The 19,344-nt window shown below is 44.1% G+C and overlaps 1 protein-coding gene across 12 annotated transcripts in view; it reads left to right on the forward strand.

The window, feature by feature from the left end:
- Mark2 (microtubule affinity regulating kinase 2) overlaps positions 1-19,344 on the forward strand; it is a 69,272-nt gene that overhangs the window by 15,804 nt on the left and 34,124 nt on the right. Inside the window, exon 1 of one of the 12 annotated variants that reach the window (XM_052713970.1) lies at positions 18,501-18,633. The exons of the other annotated variants lie outside the window; for them this stretch is intronic. The gene's annotated coding sequence lies outside the window, so the exon portion shown is untranslated. Of the gene's footprint in view, positions 1-18,500; positions 18,634-19,344 lie in introns of those variants that run through there. 12 annotated transcript variants of the gene reach the window in all.

Consider the following 19,344-nt stretch of genomic DNA (forward strand, 5'->3'; position numbering starts at 1 on the left):
GTTGTTCAACCCAACCAAATATAGACCTTGTCTCAAAAACAACAACAACAACAATAATAATAATATCTCTCATATTTTCAGTGATGAAGTGCAAAGTATTCATAAAGCATTACTGTTATATGCCATACTGTGATAGAAAGGCACGTGTGTGATGGAACTAAACCAGCTACATGGGTCATTTTAACTTGAAGTAACAACTTATATACAAACTGGTTATTCATACTTGAAAATTCATTTTCTTAGAAATGAATAAAATGAGCTTGTTAAGTTTTCAAACAAATTAAAATTTGGGGTGCAGGATTAGTTATCTGATGGTTGCTTCAGTGCCACACTCTATCATCAGTGGGTACAAGCAGGTCCTGGCTTTGTGGAGACTGAGTATACCTTCCCACTTGCTGAAAAGGTCCAGGCCTTCTGGGCTGAGCCATCTGCATTTATGGTGCTGCCCCTCCTTCTGCTGCTGCCCCCACCGAGATCAATGCCAAGGACGAGTCAGGAGTCAGATGAGGGTGTGGGGTTTGCTCTCTTTGACAAATCCCTTCAAAGCAGCCAACTCAGCTGACTTTGAGAAACATGGAAATAAATGCTTGTTTCTTAAAAAAAAAAATGAGGTTGGGGTGCTACCAAGCTGGCTCAGCAGCTGTGAACACTTGATGCACTTCCTGAGGACTTGAGTCAGGTTCCCAGCACTCAGTGGCCAGCTTACAACCACCTGTAACTCCAGCTCTGGGGATCCTTGTATTCCAAGGGTAGCTAGACATTTGTGGCATACACATACATACAAACAAAAATAAAAGTAATTTTTTAAAACTTTTCAAGACAAGGTTTCTCTGTGTAGCCCTGTCTGTCCTGGAACTCTTGTGTAGACCAGGCAGCCTCAAACTCAGAGAAATTTGCCTATCTCTGCCTCCCAAGTACTGAGATTAAAGGTGTACACCACCACCATCTGGCTAAAGGTAAATTTAAAAAAAAAAAAAAAAATCTCAGGGTGGTGACACAAACTTTTAATCCCAGTACTAGGGAAGCAGAGGAAGATGGATAGCTCTGAGATGGAGACCAGCCTAGTCTACAAAGCAAATTTCAGGCTAGCCAGGGCTACATGGTGAGACCCTACTACATACAGAGCAAAAAACAATTTTGGAAAATTTGTATTTGTCAGACTTTTTTGATGAGCTGGATGATAAAGTTAACATGATTTAATGTTGTTGTTAAAACTATTAGCATTTGGAAATTCTACACAATTCAGTATAAAAATGTTTTTCAAATTACGTTTGTAAACAAAGTGCAGGATAACATGATTTCTTTTTTTCCCTCCGGTTTTTCAAGACAGAGTTTCTCTGTGTAGCCCTGACTGTCCAGGAATTCACTCTGTCGACCAGGCTGGCCTTGAACTCAGAAATCTTGACTGCCTCTGCCTCTGGAGTGCTGTGACTAAAGGCATGCACCACCACATCCAGCTGATAGCATGACTTTTAGCTTAGATGTGTACAGAAGTTTCATTGATAGAGTATTGGACTCATGATACAGATACTGTGATTGTGGGTATGCATGTGTGTTCGTTCTCAAGCAGGGGTGGGGTGGGACAGGCTTGAGGACGACCTGCAGGAGTTGGTTCTCTCTGTCTCCCTTTACAGAGGCTCCAAGCATGAACTCAGTTTCTCAGGCCCAGTGACACCCACTGTAGCTGCTGAACCATCTCACTGGCCCATGACTAGCCTTTAAAGCTCTCACTCAGTGAGTTTTAGTCTAGTCAAAGAAGAAAATATCAGTATTTGGAAGGTTGCTGAATTCCTGTATGTCTATATGAAGTTGGATTTCTTTGCACATTTCATAAAACATTTTGAAACACTTAATGCAGAAATAGATATAAGAAGTCACTTGTCATGAAGCCAAATATATTAAAGGCAGGTTTTGGGTTTGTTTTTTGTTTGTTTGTTTTTATCAAATTTCAGTTGTTTTGGAAAACATGATGTTTCTCTAAAAAGAGTAGGTTGTATAAACATATTCTGGGTGAGTAAATACTTTATAAAATGATCTGTCTTCCCTGCAGAGGTAGTATGGGCTTGTGGTCCAACACAGGAAGAGGCTGAGGTGGGGATTACTTGACCTAGAGTTGTGGGGTTCTGTTACTGTGCAGGATGTGAACTAGTTGCATCCCTTTATATCTTTTTCAGACAGGGTCTTAGTGTTAGGCTTTATGGATTTTAGGCAAGCACTCCACATTCCCAGCTCTTAAAAATGTATGCTTTTAGAGATTGGAGAGATGATGACTTAGTGCTTAAGAAAGAGTGTGAACTGCTCTTGCAAAGGAACCAGGTTCAGTTCCCAGCACCCATGTTGGGTAGCTTACAATTGTGTATAACTCCAGCTCCAGGGGATCCCACACCTTTAGTCTCCTCTGGCATCTGCACTCATGGGCACATACCCCAATACAGGCATATATGCATACATATAAAAAAAAATTTTTTTTTTGAGACAAGGTTTCTCTGTGTAGCCATGGCTGTCTTGGAACTTGTTCTGCAGACCAGGCTGGCCTCAAACTGGTCTGGCTATTTTTTTTTTATTTTTTGGGTTTTTTTTTGTTTTGGTTTTTTTTTTTTGGTTTTGGTTTTGGTTTTTCAAGATAGGGTTTCTTTGTATAGCCTTGGCTGTCCTGAAGCTAACTCTGTAGCCCAGGCTGGCCTCAAATTCAGACTCGCCTGCCTCTGCCTCCTGAGTGCTGGGATTAAAGTTGTGGGATGCCATTGCCCAGTTAAAAATATTTTTAAATGTGTATTTTAATAGATAAATGTAAGACATTGAATAAAAATGTGTGTGCATTAGCTGGGTGTGGTGGTGCATGCCTGCAATCCCAGCTTGTGGGAGGTTAAAGCAAGAGAGGATTGCCATGGAGGCCAGGCTAGGCTACATAGCAAGACCCTGCCTCCAAAATCATATGCATATTATAGGGTAGAGTGTATTTTAGTGCATATACATTATGTAATGATCTCAGGATATTTTTGGTTGTCCAACTCAAACATTTGTCATTTCTCAGTGATGGGAACATTCACCTCCTAGCCATTTGATTTATAGCATTCAATATTAATCACCCTTCTGTGGAGCAGTGTATCAGAACTTTGTCTTCTGTCTTTTGTATGTTATAATCAGCTCCCATCCACCCTCCCCCATGCTGTTGCAAAGGTTTTGGCTTGGGGCCTTTTGAGTGCTGGAGATTGGATCCAGAACTTTGCACATGCCAGAGAGACACTTTACCACTGAGTAGCACCAGACTTGCCTGTGTGTTTTAGTTGCATATCAGTTCATCAAGTGCACTTCCTGTGGTATAAATTAAATTGGAGTTTAGAAAATATATTTTTCAGAGCCAGGCATATCTCTGTGAGTTCGAGGCCAGTCTGGTCTACAGAGTGAGATCCAGGACAGGCACCAAAACTACACAGAGAAACCTTGTCTCGAAAAAACTAATATATATATATATATTTTTTTAAATTAAAAATAATTTCAGCCAGGTGTTGTGGCGAATACCTTTAATCCTAGCACTTGGGAGGCAGAGGCAGGAGAATCTCTGTGAGTTTGAGGCCAGCCTGGTCTACAAAGTGAATTCCAGGACAGGCAGAACTGTTACACAGAGAAACCCTGTCACTACAAACAAACAAAACAAAACAAAAAAGTTAAAAAAAAAATTTCTGTTTACTATAGCACGAATCTTAAAAGATCTTATTAATAAAAACAAACCCAGAGCCAGGTATTGGGGTGAACGCTGAAAGAACAGAGAGACAGAACAAGCCACAGCCACCTCACCTTGCCAATTCCTCAACTGATCCTGTTTCCTCAGACTGGAAGCCTCTGAGTCCTCATCCAGAATGAATCTCAGCTGAACTGCTGCTAAAAGCCTAAAAGCTTAACCAGCTCTAGTTCCTGGTTTTCTCGCCTTATATATCTTTCTACTTTCTGCCATCACTTCCTGGGATTAAAAGTGCATGTCACCATACCTGGCTGTTTCCAGTGTGTCCTTGAACTCACAGAGATCAGAATGTATCTCTGCCTCCCAAGTGACAGGATTAAAGGTGTGTGTGCCACCATTTTCTGGCCTCTATGTCTATCTAGTGGCTGTTCTGTCCTCTGACCCCAGATAAGTTTATTAGGATGCACAATATATTGGGGGATACAATATATCACCACAGTTTACATATAATTATTTCATTTAAACTTTTTTTCTGTATGTGTCCATATATAATATTTGGGTGTATGTGTGCATGTGGAAGTCAGAGACAAGGTCTCTCACTGGGACGTGGACTCCCAGCTGTAGAGATCCTCCTGTCTTTGTCTCCATCATGCCTGGCTTTTGTGTTTAGCTGGCCAGCTTATTCCAGAGATCCAATCTCTGCCTCTCATATACTGAGACTGCACATGCACTGGGGAAGCAGAGGCAGGAGAATCTCTGTGAGTTTGAGGCCAGCCTGGTTTACAGAGCAAGTCCATGACAGCCAAGATTACACAGAGAAACGTTTCTTCTGTCTTGGGGCGGGGGGGATGTGTATGAGTGTTTTGTCTGCATAAATGTTAATACACCGTGTGTGTCGTCCCCATAGAGGCCAGAAGAGGGTGTCTGATCCTGTGGGGCTGTAGTTAAAGATAGTTGTGAGTTGATATGTAGGTCCTGGGAATTGAACCTGGGTCCTCTGGAAGAACAGGCAGTATTTTCAGCTGCTGAGCCCTCTCTCCAGCTCCTTTGTTGTTGTTGTTGTTGTTTTGTTTGTTTTGGTTTTTTTGAAACAGTGTTTCTCTGTAGCCCTGGATGTCCTGGAACTTTGTAGACCAGGCTGGCCTTGAAGTAGCAGATCCTCCTGCCTCTGACTCTTGAGTGCTGGGATTAAAGGAATGTGCCCACCACTACTCGGTTTGATGATTTTTTTTATTTAGTCCTGTGTCATTTAAGTGGATCCACATTGTTATGTAAGTCTATGATTTCTAGAACTTTTTTATCGTCTGAAATGGAATCTACTCTTATTAACTAATAGTAACTCTCTTTCTAGTTCTTCCAGCCCTGGCAACTTGTATTCCTTTTTTATCCCTATGAATTCTAAGTTCCTCATGTGATTGGAATCATATATTTGTCCTGTGTCTGGCTGATTTCAAAATGTAATATTTTAGGGTTCATTCATGCTGAAGCTTTAATTCTGATTCAGTTAGTGGTGCTGGGCAAATGGCCTAGAGCCCTTGTTGCTCTCACAGAGGGATCTGGGTTTGATTCCCAGCACCCACATGGTGCTCACAGCCACCCATAACTCCAGTTCCCGAGAATCCACCGCCCTTTCTTGGCTGCCTCTGGCACCAGGCATGCATGTGCTGTGTGTACATACATATAAAATAGATAAATCTTAGAAAATAAGAAAGGCCAGTTCGTTCACCTGGGTTTTGGTATGTTGAAAATACTGTTACTGGCCAGGTGTGGTTATGCACACCTTTAATTACAGCACTCTGGGAAGTACAAGTTGGCAAATCTCTGTGAGTTGGAGACCAGCCTGGTCTACATAGTGAGTTCTAGGCCAGCCAGGGCTATCTAGAGAGACCCTGTCTCAAAAAAACAAAAAAAAAAAAAAAAAAAAACAAGAAAGAAAGAAAAGGAAAATACAGTTACTTTTCATAAGAAATGCCATTTGTAATTGTATTAAGGTTAATGAACTTTAAATGAATCCACAGTTTAACATTTCCTCTGTTTTACTTTCATTTTCTTGTGCTGGTAATTGAACCCAGGGCCTTATGCATGCTTGGCAAGTAGTGCTCTTTCCTTGAGATATATGCAAGGCCTGTTTTAATTTTAATGGTATCAATAGGAAGAGCTGTAGCCACATGAACAAAAGCTGTTTGATGCCATGGATACTGTAGTGTAAAGGGAAGAGTCTGGGGTGGAAGGAGTGCAAAGAATTCCAGACGGAAGTGTGAGACCCGTTCCTGTAGGTAAATAAGCAAATACCAGCTTAGTCGGCACGGCCCTTGATGGTAGGCGATTTGATATGACTTCATTGTGAGCCTGTGTTTGTGATTCCTGACCTGCCCCCAGGAACTCACCGCCTGGGTTTGCAGTCATTCTAGCTGAGGAAGTCAGTTCTTAGTGACCTAGGGGACTTGGTTCAGAGTTGGCTCCTTTTCTACTTTGAGTGCATAGCATTGGCCTTTTAAAAATTCCATTAAAAAGATCATTTGGCTTACTTAAATTTCATTATAACAGGTGTTTTTAAAGTTTATATGTTGGCTGTTGGTCAGTTCCCAGGTTGAAAACTGCAGCGCTTGCATTGCACCCTTTCATCCTTGAAGAGCCTGGTTGCCTAAGATACCTGGAGTCTGGCGGTATCGGGCCTAGACCCCATACCAAGCTGTTTGAGCCGTTCCTGGCTACAGAGCCTGCATACTTTGTGCCTTTTTCTTTCTTACTTTACTCTCTTCAGCCTCCCTCACTTCTTCCCTTCTTTTCTTGGAGTACTGGGGATTGAACCCATGCTGAGCTACACACCCCCAGGCACCCTTTGTTTCTATGTAGCTCTAGCTAGCCTGAAACTCACTATGTAGACCAAACTCCCAAGTGCTGGGATTAACTTCGGTTGGACTAACAACTATTTCTTTTTGTTGTTTTGTTTGGGTTTTTTGTTTGTTTGTTTGTTTGTTTGTTTTTTGAGACAGGATCTCTCTCCATAGCCCTGGCTATCCTAGAACTTGCTATGTATGTAAACTAGACTGGCCAAGAATTTGCAGAGATCCATGCTGCAATTAAAGGCCTGAGCCCCACTGCCTGGCCAAGCTAACCATTTGCATTGAATCATGTCTTGTTGGAATAATTTTAAATTATATTTATTTATGATGCGTGCATGTGGAAATCAGAGGACAGCTTGCAGGAGGCAGTTCTCTCCTTCCACAATGGGGGACCTGGGATCAAAGTTTGGCCCTTATGCTGAGCCACCTCACTAGCTCTGGAATAATTTTGAAAAACCAAATTTCTGTCATTGATTTGCATCTACAAATAGATTGGCAGGACTACAGTTCCATTCCCATCATTCAGCAAGTCCCATAAACTCTCTCTACAAAGTAGGTTTTTGTTGTTGTTGTTTTGTATTGTTTTTCCTTTTCAGAATTACATATGGGGTGTGTGTGTGTGTGTGTGTGTGTGTGTGTGTGTGTGGTGTGAATTGAACCAGGACTTTGCACATTCTGAGTATTCTACCACTGGGCTACATTCTCTGGCCATGGCTTTCTCTTCAGTTTCAGAATTGAACTTGATATACTATCTTTTATTTGACCATTGGTCTGTAGAGACAATAGAGACTTTCACTTTCAAAAATCTGTTTTCTAGCAAAGACAGTGGTGACTCAGTAACGATGCCTCCTGGATGGATCTCCAAATGCAGAACTCTGTTCCAGATTGTTGGGAAACTTGGTTTGAAAGGAATGGATGAGTACTTGAAGAATAAACATTGCCCTACTCATTCCCACTCATTTAGGTGGTTTGCCTCTGAGGCTATGTGTCTTTAACTACACCTGTAATAACCACTATTTATTTACTGGGCACTGACTTTGTCCTTATTACTTATTTAGCTGTCTTACATCCATTAACCATTGCTCTATGGGAACTATTTTCTCTACTCTTCAGATGAAGGACATCGGCCAAGGGATGTCAGACCCCTGGTCTAACGCCATAACTAGGTGGTCTAGAGTGAGTCCTGCTGCCTGAACAAGCCATTGTAAGGTGTGAGGAGCTTGCCTCTCCTGGTTTCAGTTGTGTCCATGCAGAAGAAAGTGCAGGTTTACCATTTTAAATCTACAATCCAAAGTGAAAGGCACCATAGTGTACATCTGAAATACCAGTACCTGGGAGGCAGAGGAAGGAAGGTCAGTCTTCACTAGACAGAGAAACCTTGTCTCAAAGCCTAGAAAAGGAAAGATAACAAATTTGAAACTTAAAAAAGATTTACTTTTTATTTATATAAGTACATGTGTGTGTCTCTATGTATATGCCATGTATGTATTGATGTCTGTGGAGGCCAGAAAAAGGAATCAGATCACCTGGAGCTGGAGTTAGAGGGAGTTGTGAGCTGTATGGCATAGGTTCTGGGATCTGAACTTGGGTCCTTTGCAAGAACACTGAGGGCTCTTAGCTTTTTTAGCACTAAGATGACTCCACAGATGGGAAACCTGAGCCCATATGAAAAGTTGCAGTTAAAATTCAGGCACATCAATATATATATAAAATGATCTTTAACCCTGTCATCCCAGCACTTGGGAGGTGGAGACAGGATCATCTTCAACTACTTTGTGATTCGAGGCTCTACTGGATTGTGTGAAACCCTGTCTTGTCTGGGTGCTGGTAGATTCCAGCACTCGAGAGACAGAGGCAGTCTGATTGCGGAGTTGGAGGCCAGCCTGGTGTATGGAGCAAGTCCCAGGACAAAGAAACCCTCTCTCAAAAACAAAACAAGTGCAGTCACAGTGATGCACACCTTTATTCCCAGTACCTGGGATCCAGAGGCAGGTAGATCTCTTACAAATTTGAGGCTATCTGGTCTACATGGGGAGTTCCAGGCCAGCCAGGGCTACATGGAAAGACCCTGTGTCAGGAAACCCTCCTCCCCAAGACAAAATGAAACAAAATAAAATAAAATTTACCTCCAGGTTTATATAGAAGATAAGTATGTGAGCCAAGCAAGGTGGTACTTGCCTATGACCCCAACTCTAGTAGTTGAGACTGAAGCGTTATGAATTAGAGGGCAAACTGGGGCCTATATAGCAAGACACTGTCTCAAAGAAAGAATATTTAAAAAGGGGTGCTGGAGATATCTCAGTTGTGTTTGCTTAGCATACACAGATCTCTGGGTTCAATTCTGAGTTGATGTTATACTAGGCATAAACCAGTGTCGTGGCACACACCTGTAATTCCAGCACTCAGAAAGTAGAAGCAGAAGTTTCAAAAGTCAAAGTCATCCCAGGCTTTATAGTCATTTATGGCTATCCTGGGCTACATGAGATCCTGGCTAAATAGATGGGGTTTTTTTGTTTGTTTGTTTTAAGAAACATGAAATGTCATGTTTAGACTTCAGTCCCACCCCCAAGATAGCTCTTATGTGCAAATATTTCAAAATCTAAAAAACATCCCAAGCACTATGTCCTCATCATTTCAGATGAGGGCTACTCAACCTGTATTTCCCTTAGGATTAGCGCCTTTTATGGGGCAGCTGTGTGTTGCAGACTCACAGCTGTTTCTTTCTGTCATTGTCCTGTCTGGAATGTAGCACGAGTGAGACGGCACAGCATGGGCAGTTCCTGGCTCCATTAGAGACAGTGGGCACTTCATAATCCTCATTTTACCCTGACTTTTCCTTTGCTGCCTTCTCCTCCCCATCTCAAGGACCTCACAGCAAGGACAGTTGTGATTTCTAGATGTGAATGCCTTACTCTGTAGCACAAGGAAATACTGGGATTCTAGATCTTGTGGGTTTTATTTATTAATTTGTGTGTGTGTGGTTTTTCAAGAGAGGGTTTCTCTGTGTAATAGTCCTGGATGTCCTGGCATCTGCTTTGTAGATCAGGCTGGCCTTGAACTCACAGAGATCCACCTACCTCTGCCTCCTGAGTGCTGGGATTAAAGGCGTGCGACACCACCGCCCCACTGCCCACTAGACCTCATGTTTTAAAATTATATTTATTTTTCAATTTTTAACTTTTATTTTTAAGCCCCCCCCCCCAAGGTATTGTGCCTGAATGTGTGTCTGTGTACCTCATGTATGGCTGATGCCCTCAGAACTCAGACGAGGGTGTCAGATGCTCTGGAACTGGAGTTACAGGTGCTTGAAGCTGCCATGGGAGTCCCAGGAATCAACCCCGGTCCTTAAGCCTGACTGCAAGTGGCTTTACCCACTGAGCTATCTTGCTGGCCCTCTTTTTTCCTTTTCCTTAAGCACAGCCTCCCTGCCCTAAACAAGAAAAAGAAAAAGAAGCTTTTGATACAGAGTTGAACTGTGTGTAATTTTATCCGTAGGATGCAAACTCAGCTTCTCTCTTTACAGCTCTCTGAGTGCTACTTGGTCTTGGCCTTCACTGCCAAGAGCTCTGAGCACCATAGCTGGTAGTGCCATGCTACTGTGCATTTGGGACTTGCCAGTCCTGGGAGCCAAACTCTGGCCATCCTGCTAGAACCACTTTAGCCTGGTGCCTTGTATAATGTGCCACCATTTCCTGTTTGTATTTTCTCAGGCTCTGGTTCATGTTTGTCTGCTGAAGCTGGTCTCTGTCACAGTGCATTTGGCCCTCCTAGGCAGCTGCAGTTTGTGATTGAGAGTACTTGCTGGTGTACACTGCTGCAGAATGAAACATGCATGTATGGTTTCTCTCCTTGTAAATCTAACCTTGGCAAGGGTACCTTTTCTTTGAAGGTGCTAGCATGGGATAAAGAGTTGAACTGCCACCCTTGGTAAGGCATAGCTTAACCAGCCCACTGGATCCCATTAGCAGAGAAAGATAGGATCATTGGTGTTAGAAGCTGATAAATTCAAAAAAAAAAAAAAAAATTCTTTAGAATACACTTGGTTTTGTTAAAATGGAAAAGCCCAAATTCACATGAAGTATTTTAAGGAGCACTGACTTTCTAATCCAGCTGACTTTGTTGTGAGTAGATCTCCCCTTTCTATTCCCATCTATCTGCTGCAGATTCTCTTACAGAGGTTGTTGCTGCTCATACACAGGTGTCTTCAGGTGTTCCTCAGTGATGCAGCCACCCTTCCTTGGAGAGCGCATGGCAGTGTTTTCCTTGCTAATGAAAAAGCTGTCATAATGGGTTAGGTCCACAGAGGCTCTGCCCTTCTGTGCTTATATTCCCAGAGAAAATAAGCACAGGGCCTTAATTACCGACAGCATGCTGGCAGAGAGGTATAGCTGCTAATTGATTAGGTGACAGACCTTTTGTCTGTGGAACTCTTTACCCCATGCTAGCACCTTCAAAGAAAAGGTACCCTTGCCAAGGTTAGATTTACAAGGAGAGAAACCATACATGCATGTTTCATTCTGTAGCAGTGTACACCAGCAAGTACTTTCAATCACAAACTGCAGCTGCCTAGGAGGGCCAAATGCACTGTGACAGAGACCAGCTTCAGCAGACAAACAGGTATGTGGAACCATCCGATGGTTTGTCTTGTTTTTGTTTTCAATAAATAAATGAATTTGGGCTGGGTAAGTCGATGAAGATGTGTAGGGATTTCCTTTACTAATCTCACATTTGCACTTCTGTGTCCTCAAGTTTCTTTTGTGTGTATGTGGTTTTATTTTGTTTGGGTTTTAGACAGTCTCACTGTTTATCCTTAGCTGATCTGGAACTTGTTGTTGTTGTGGTTATTGTTGTTTTGTGACAGGGTTTCTCTGTGAAGCAATCTGGCTGTCCTGGAACTCACTCTGTAGATGAGGCTGGCCTCGAACTCACAGATCAGCCTGCCTCTGCCTGCCAAGTGCTGGGATTAAAGGTGTGTGCCGTTGTCGCCAGGTCCTCGGTCTGAGCCATAGCATCACATTAAAGAAAAGAGTAAGTGCTAGGCGGTGGTGGTGGTGCGCCTTTTATGTGATGCTGTGGCTCAGACTGAGGGCCCTATACAAGGCAAGTACATGCTTTATGTCCAGCCCCATTGTTTTCTAGCTCAATAGTAAGTAGTCTTGAGTAACTTTGGCTTCCATTTTGGTGCAATGTGGTGAGTAATGTCTCTTCATACCCTGCTCTCCCTCCGGTGTGCCCCTTTCTGTTTGGCAGCATTAGATTCCTTTATTTGGTTTGGTTTTCATTCCCTCCTTCTGCCTTGGAATGGGTGATGGTTATTCTGAAATATATTTTAAGACAGTGTTTCAGAAGCAAACACCCTGCCTTCTGAAACCGCAGACAACTGCTGTGGAGGGCAGGCTGCCAGATCCAGACTGTTAAAGCCAGTCCCTTAGTGACAGAGTCACACACTGATGCTGTTGCCCTTGGTCGGATCGTGGTGTGAGGGTCTTACAGTAGCACTTAGCTGTTGACTTAGCTGTCTACATTTGGAGTCTTCCCTTGTCATGTTCTTCTTCAGCCGTTTCAGAGAAGCAGACCATCTGCTGAAGGACAGGCTTTAGGCAGACTGCTGCTGCCATTCACCCCCATCTTCTCTCACCACATCCCTGCTTCCGATTCCAGGAAAGGATCTTATTTTGAGGTGATTTAGACCAGTCTTCTCACCAGCTTTTCCAAAATTTTGTTTGTTTTTACCTAGGCTGGTTCAAGTGGTCTTCCTGCCTTTAGTGGAGACAGTAGGTGTATGCCCTTGGCTCATCCTGGTTTTAACATCAGAGAAGAGGGACTGGGGAAATGGTTTTGTCAGAGGACCTGAATTTGAGCTCCAGAAATCACAAAAGAACTACTAGATGAGGTTTGGTGTGCTTGTAATCCCAACCTGGGCAAAGACAGGAAGATCCCTGGGGCTTTCTGATCAGCCAGCCCAGGTTAATTTGTGAGCAACAAAGCTGTGAGAGACCCTGTCTCAATAAACAGTAACAAGGTGATGGTCTGAGAAACAGTGCCTGAGGATTTACACCTGAGGGTGACCTTTGGCTTCCGTGCACATATATCCCTCACATACAAAGACCAGAAAATAGAAGAACTAGCCACATCCCTGGGTTCTGAATTAACTGACTATTAAAGAATATATGGATTTGTGTGTGGTACTGTGGATCTGCATATGAAGGAAGGTTAGAAGACAATTTTGGGGGGCTGATTCTCCCTTTCCAGCATGGGATCTGAGGATCAAGTGCAGGTTTTCAGGCTTTCAAGTTAAGTGCCTTTATCTGCTAAGCCGTCTCATCAGCCTGTTTTCCTGATGGGGTCTCATTATGTAACCTAAGTAGCCCAAGCATGTGATATTTGACTTTTCCCCTCCCTCCCGCCTTCCTTTCTTGGAGCTGGGATCAAACATAGGGCCCAAGTGCATACCAAGCTGGTGCTCCTTCGATGAGCTGTAGTCCCTAGCCCTGACTTTCCTTTTTTATTTTTCTTTTTTCTTTTTTTATTTTTTATTTTCCAGAGCTGAGGACCGAACCCAGGGCCTTGTGCTTGCTAGGCAAGCGCTCTACCACTGCGCTAAATCCCCAACCCCAACTTTTCTTTTTATCTCTTTGTTTTGTTTTATTTTTGTGACAACCTTGTGTAGCCTAGGCTAGCCTTGAACTTGTGATGTAGTTCAGACTGGCTTTGAACTCTTGGTGTTCACTGCTTCTACTAATGTCCTCATTGTTTTTGTTTTTTTGAGACAGGGTTTCTCTGTGTAGTTTTTGTGCCTGTCCTGGATCTCGGTCTGTAGCCCAGGCTGGCCTCGAACTCACAGCTCACAGATATCCCTCTGGCTCTGCCTCATGAGTGCTGGGATTAAAGGTGTGTGCCACCACCGCCCAGCCTGGGGCACTTTGTTAATTAGAGATTGATAGGGGAGGGCCCAGACCACTGCTGGTGATGCCATCCCCAGGCAAGGTGGTCCTGGGGTGTATCAGGCTGAGCAAGACATGGGGAACAAGCCAAAAAGATGCATCTCTTGGTGGTCTCTGCATCAGCTCCTGCTTCCAGGTTTCTACCCCGGCTTTCCACAAGTGATGGAGTATAACCTGGAAGTGTTAAGATGAAATAAACCCTTTCCTGTACAAGTTGCTTTGGTCATGGTGTTTTATCACAGCAATAGTAACCCTAAGACAACCTCCTAAGTGCTGAGATTAAAAGCATGTTCTATTATTTGTGGCGTTCGAGGGGAGGTCCGTTTAAACAGGGTCTCATTGTATAGCTGTGACTGTCCTAGAACCCTTTATGTAGACCAGACTTAGAGACCAGCCTGCCTCTAACTCCTGAGTAATGGAATTAAAGATGTGTGCCACCACACTGGGCAGCTTGCTTTCTTTATGGCATCAAATTTTCTGTTTGTCTCAGGAATTTTATTTCTTTCTGTTTCCTTCTGTTTATTTCTCCCTGCTTCCTTCCTGAAGAGCTCTGTAACTGAGGGAAACCTGTGCAGTAGTGAGACAGTGTGACCTGGGCCAGTTCAACAGGAGTTAAGGAAGGAAACCAGACTTGATAATTGACCACTGGGAAACAAAAGGAAAATCTGTAAACATGCTTAGTCACAGCCAGTGCAGGCTGTGATGGGGATTCTGATACAGATCCTGGAGTTCCCAGGATTCACCAAGACAACCCACCCAGCTCCTATTTTGTCTTTATTTCCATGACTGAATCCTGAGCAATTTTTTATTTACATGTATTTATTTATGTATTGGGGGGGTGCATGTGGGTGTGTTGTGTCTGTGTTGCAGTGAACACGCAGAGGTCAGAGGACAACCCCCCAGGAGTCAGTTCTCTTCTAGTCTGTGGGTCCAGGAATTGAACTGAAGGCCTCAGGCGTGGCGCCAAGCACCTCTGCCTACTGAGCCGTGTCACCAGCCCTAGAGCAAAGTTTTTGGCTTTTTTAAAAGTTTTTTTTCATAATCTTATTATCAGGCCTGACTTTGAAGTTCAGATAGTGATGAAAGACAAGGAAGGCGACACGATTATTGTCAGTATTGCTGGGTTACTTTCCTCTTATTGGTACAGAGTGATTCTTAGCAGAACCCTCTCAGTGCCTGTGTGTCCAGATTCGTCAAGGACCAAGGTTTAAAGCAGATCCTGGCAGCACTGGTGGTTCTCAAAGTGAGGTCTGTGATTGTCTCTGTTCTCTGAAAAATAACTAAAGGCCACAGACCACTAATAAATTGGGTGAATGGACTAACTATAACTTCAGGTTCTAAATTTGGGTTGTAGTCTGTATATCTTTCTTGTTAGACTGTTGACGCTTTGAAGACTGGTCCGTTGTCCCCCCCCACCCCACCCCCATGTATGTCTATAAAACCCTTCTCTCTTCAGAGCCTGTGGGTGCTTTTCACAGTCAGCTCTTAATGAATTAGCTGTGAGATGAAAACTAAGGACTAGTCTGAGGTGTGCCTTGGTGAAGGCTCTGCATTTGAGTCTCATCACTGCAAAAAATAAAAATTGCAATATGGCTATTCTTCATTGTAGTATCCCTGAGGGAAATGGTCCTGTCTTGCTTTACAAACCAGAGACCTTTTTCTGTTGAGTTCTTTGGCCATTTAAGTCACAAGTTTTTGTTTTATTTTGTTTATGTGCATTGGTGTTTCGCCATGGGTGTCAGGTCCCCTGGAACTGGAATTACAGACAGTTGTGGGTGCTGGGAATTAAACCCTAGTCCTCTGGAAGAGCAGTTAGTGTCCTTAACTGCTGAACCATATCTCCAGGCCCTAAATTTTTGTATTTTTTATTTTTTGAGACAGGGTTACTTTGGTTGTCCTGGAACTTACTCTGTAGGTCAGGCTACCCTCACCTCACAGAGATCCACCTGCATCTACCTCCTGAGTGCTGTGATTAAAGGTGCTTGCCATCACCGCCTGGCTTAAGACACAAGTTTTAATCAGTATGTTAATTAAATATAATAATTACTAAAAATGCTTTGTATTATAATTACAGTTATTTTGGGGTGTGTTGGAAGCACATTTGTAGTAGTTGGAGGAGTGTGAAGGTCAGGGGACAACTTGCAGGAGGCAGTTGGTTCTCCTGTAGGGTCAGTTCTAGGGAGTGAACTCCGGTCGTGGGCTTTGGCAGTCTCACTGGCCCCAAAAGAAACGCTTTTTGAAAATGAAAGGATGAGGGGAGGTTTACACTGTTGCTAGATAAGAACTCAGGAAACCACAGAAGAGAACGCTCTACTAAGGAATCCCTGTCCGGCTTCCTGAAGTGGGGACAAGAGCCAGAAAGCCAAGCCCTCTGTTCTTGGCATTAGTTCTCTGTCGATGCTTGAGTGGCTGGTTAACTGGCTTCATCCTTTCCTCTGTGATAGACAAACAGTTGAGGGAGTTCTGTCCAGAGGAGATATCATGCGCTCCAGGTCAGAAGGCTGCAGGTTATTTATAGGGCAGAGAAGCTCAGGAGTGTGCCACAGGAAGCACCGATTTCACACCAGCTCAGGACTGGTGATGTCAAGGACCCAGATTCTTCTTTGCACATATTAGAGATCAGTTGCTTTTCTTCCATCTAAGTACTAACCAGGCCTGGCTCTGTTTGGTTAGGTTCTGGGATCTGAGAAAAGAACCTTCTGGGTGAGATGGTGATGGGTTCCTTTCTAATTTTTTAAAAAATTACTTTGTTTTAGCCAGGTCATGGTGGCACATACCTTTAATCACAACACTCAGGAAGTAGAGGAAGGTGGGTGAGCTTGAGGCCAGCCTGGTCTGCAGAGTGAGTTCCAGGATACGCAGAGAAACCCTGTCTCAAAAAACAAAAAACGAAAGAAAGAAAAAGAAAAGAAAAACATTCGTTTTGTATGAATGGGTGCTTTGCCTGCATGTATGTGTGCCACTTTGTGCCTTGTGTGGTGGAGGCCAGAAGAGGTCATTTACTCCCCTGGGACTGGAGTTTCAGACAGGTGTGGGTACTGGGAATTGAACCTAGGTCCTTTAGAATAGCAGCAAGTGCTCTCCAGCCCTGAGTTGTTTTTCTAGATGGACCAGTAGTTGTGAGGAGGTCAGAGTTGTCCAGGACCATCATAGATAGACAAGAGTGAGAACATGACCCTTTCTCCTTTCTTGTGAGATGACTTTTGCATCTCCTGGTCTGAATACAGGAAGAAGCTCTAGCTGGGTGATAGAACTAAGGACCTGTTAAACAAGTCTGCTTGGGCCTGGCTCCCCCTCCCCCACTCTGGGCAGGGAGACTGAAACTGCTGCTTGCAGGGCTTTGCCAAATCAGTTTCTCCTCAAGGATTACCTGCTCACTGCAGTTGGGCAGCTCCCCACCCAGGAGCCAGCCACTGTGGGAATCATGCGTGTGGGGGCTGGCTCTGCTCAGCTTGCTGGGTGTACTGCTTGCCTGCCAGGCCCTGAGCATGCACAAAGGCTCCCTGCTCACTGAAGGCTGAATTGCCTGGAGGCCTGAGGGAAATAGACTGGGCCACAGTGCCTTGTCCTGTGCCTTGTGGCCACATTCCTGGCTGGAAGGAATGAGGAGCTTGTATATGGGGCAGATGAAATCTTTGGAAAGAAAAGAATCACCCGTCTAACACCTTGAGTTTAGAATTGAATGTTTCCTTTAATTTTTTTTTTTTTTTTTTTAACCCTAGCCAAAAGTTTTTCAGTGTGTGGGCCTAGTGTCCACAGCATGCTGGACAAGGCTTCTTAGAGAACCAGCCTCCTTGGCAGGTTCACTTGATGTTAACCAAGATCAGGAAGTGGGCTTCATGACAGGCAGCCCCTGCTCACTTCCTGCTCTGGTCTGAGGGCCAGACCTAGAAAGCTTGAGCACAGATGTGAAGAACTCCATTCACTCAGGACAGATCCTTAGCCTTTACAAGTGTGGAAACAGGTCCCAAGGGAGGGTGATTTGTTCGAAGTTATGTAATGTGTTTGGGTAGATTGGGTCTATAATAGATCTCCCTTGGGGCCCTTGGTGCTTGTCCCTGTAGCCCCCAGTTTAATGGCAGTACTCCTTAGAAGGCCTGCAGACTTCTGTGGCAGGAAGCAATCTGGGAAAGGACAGGTAGAAGGGCAGCAGACCCCAGCTCTACATACCAAAGATGCTAGGTTCTCTCCAGGGACTGTGTCCATCCAGGTGCCAGAAGTTCCTAGGGAATGGATTGAAAAAAGTAGGCAGCAGCAGCATTTGAGCCCTGGCTCAGATCAAAAGGGTCACATGGATCAGAGCTGTGTTAAGGGCTGTTGGGTAAAGAGGAATCATGAAGATCTGACCCCATAACGTTCCATTTTGACTTCGGAAGGCATTTCTGGAGGGCCTGCTAGTGGCCACCACTGTGCCAAGACATCAAGAACACAGAAGTAACTGAGTCCTGGAAACTTCCCTGAGGCTGCTTTTAGTTTTATATACTAGTGAGCAAAATAACCCCACTACAAGTTGCAAAGGAGACCAGCCAGTGAGCAGTAGCGTTCTCCTATGGTCTAAGCTAATAATGTCTAGGAGGACGTGGTGGAGACTCAGTGAAGTAAGCTAGATGGAAGCCTAGAAAGCTTCCTGGTGAGAGTGATGTCTGGCTTTAGTTCACCAGAAGGAAGGACCCATCCTTCTGAATGGAGGGAAAGTGACCCAGGCTGTGGGAAGCTACAGCAAAAACCTGGAGGTCTTTCTTTGTAAACCTGAAGACAGGTGGCTGGGGCCCAGCTGCTGTCAGGGAAAGGCAGTCAGCTAGCCTCTCATGCAGTGTTAGGAGCAGTTTGGAAACCTGTGAGTCTAATTGGAAATCAACTTTAAGTGTATATGTATATAGATATAAACATACAGGTAGACATAGACTCATAAATACATAAATCAATTGTGGGTAGGGAGAGGTAAGGCAGAGATAAAAATGTGTAAAAATTTTGTTTTTATACATTTACCTTTTTATTTTGTGTGTGTGAATGCAATGTAGGTCAGAGGAGAACCTGGAGGAATTGAGTCTCTCCTTCTACCATTCGGGTCCTGGGGATCCATCACGGCTCATCAAACTTAGCACCAAGTACCTGTGTCTGCTGAGCCATCTCACCAGCCTGAGACAGAATTATATGAAAGGTGTGTTTGGGGTGTGATTTCCTATTCCTGGTGCTGGGCACCCTGTTGACAGAATGCTTGCTTGGTGCTCCCTCTACCACCACAAACCATGTTGTACGGGAAGTAGGACAGGTGTGTGTGTGTGGACAGCAGGCTGTCTGAGGTTTCCATCCTTGTGTGAGACTTGGCTTTGCAGCAGAATTAGCTGGAGATGCTGGACCATTGTTAAGCCAGAGATCAGGATTGCTTTCCTTTTTCATAAGGAGGCACTCACAGGCCTTGGGTGCCATTAGAAGATCTAGGGGGGTGATGTAGCAGTTGGTGAAAAAGAGGAGGTATCTAATGGCTTGCCCCCCATTCCCCACAGACATTCCTGTTTGTCACCAAATAGCACCTCTCTGTGGCAGTCTTGGATTCTGTGCTAAGGAGAGAGGCACCCTCCTCTCTCTGCAGAAGCCCTCGTATATAGCTTCTGCTCTACCCTTGGCTACAGGCAGGATTCCACACAACGGCTAACAAGAGTTTCCCCCCCTCTTATCATTCAGTCAGTGTCACAAGTGCTCAGACCTGACCTGAGATAACCAAGATGTGTTGTCTTGAGATGACCAAGATGACCATGCTGCACACCTGGGAGCAGAGTTAGACCTAAGGTTAGAATGCACCTTTCTGCCCTGGAGGCTTCAGGAGGAAGCTTTGACTGCTTACCTGTTTCCCTCCAGGGATATGCTGTGT

The sequence above is a fragment of the Peromyscus californicus genome, unplaced genomic scaffold, assembly GCF_007827085.1.
Source record: "Peromyscus californicus insignis strain IS unplaced genomic scaffold, ASM782708v3 Scaffold_4__1_contigs__length_199733344, whole genome shotgun sequence".
Lineage (NCBI taxonomy): Eukaryota > Metazoa > Chordata > Mammalia > Rodentia > Cricetidae > Peromyscus > Peromyscus californicus.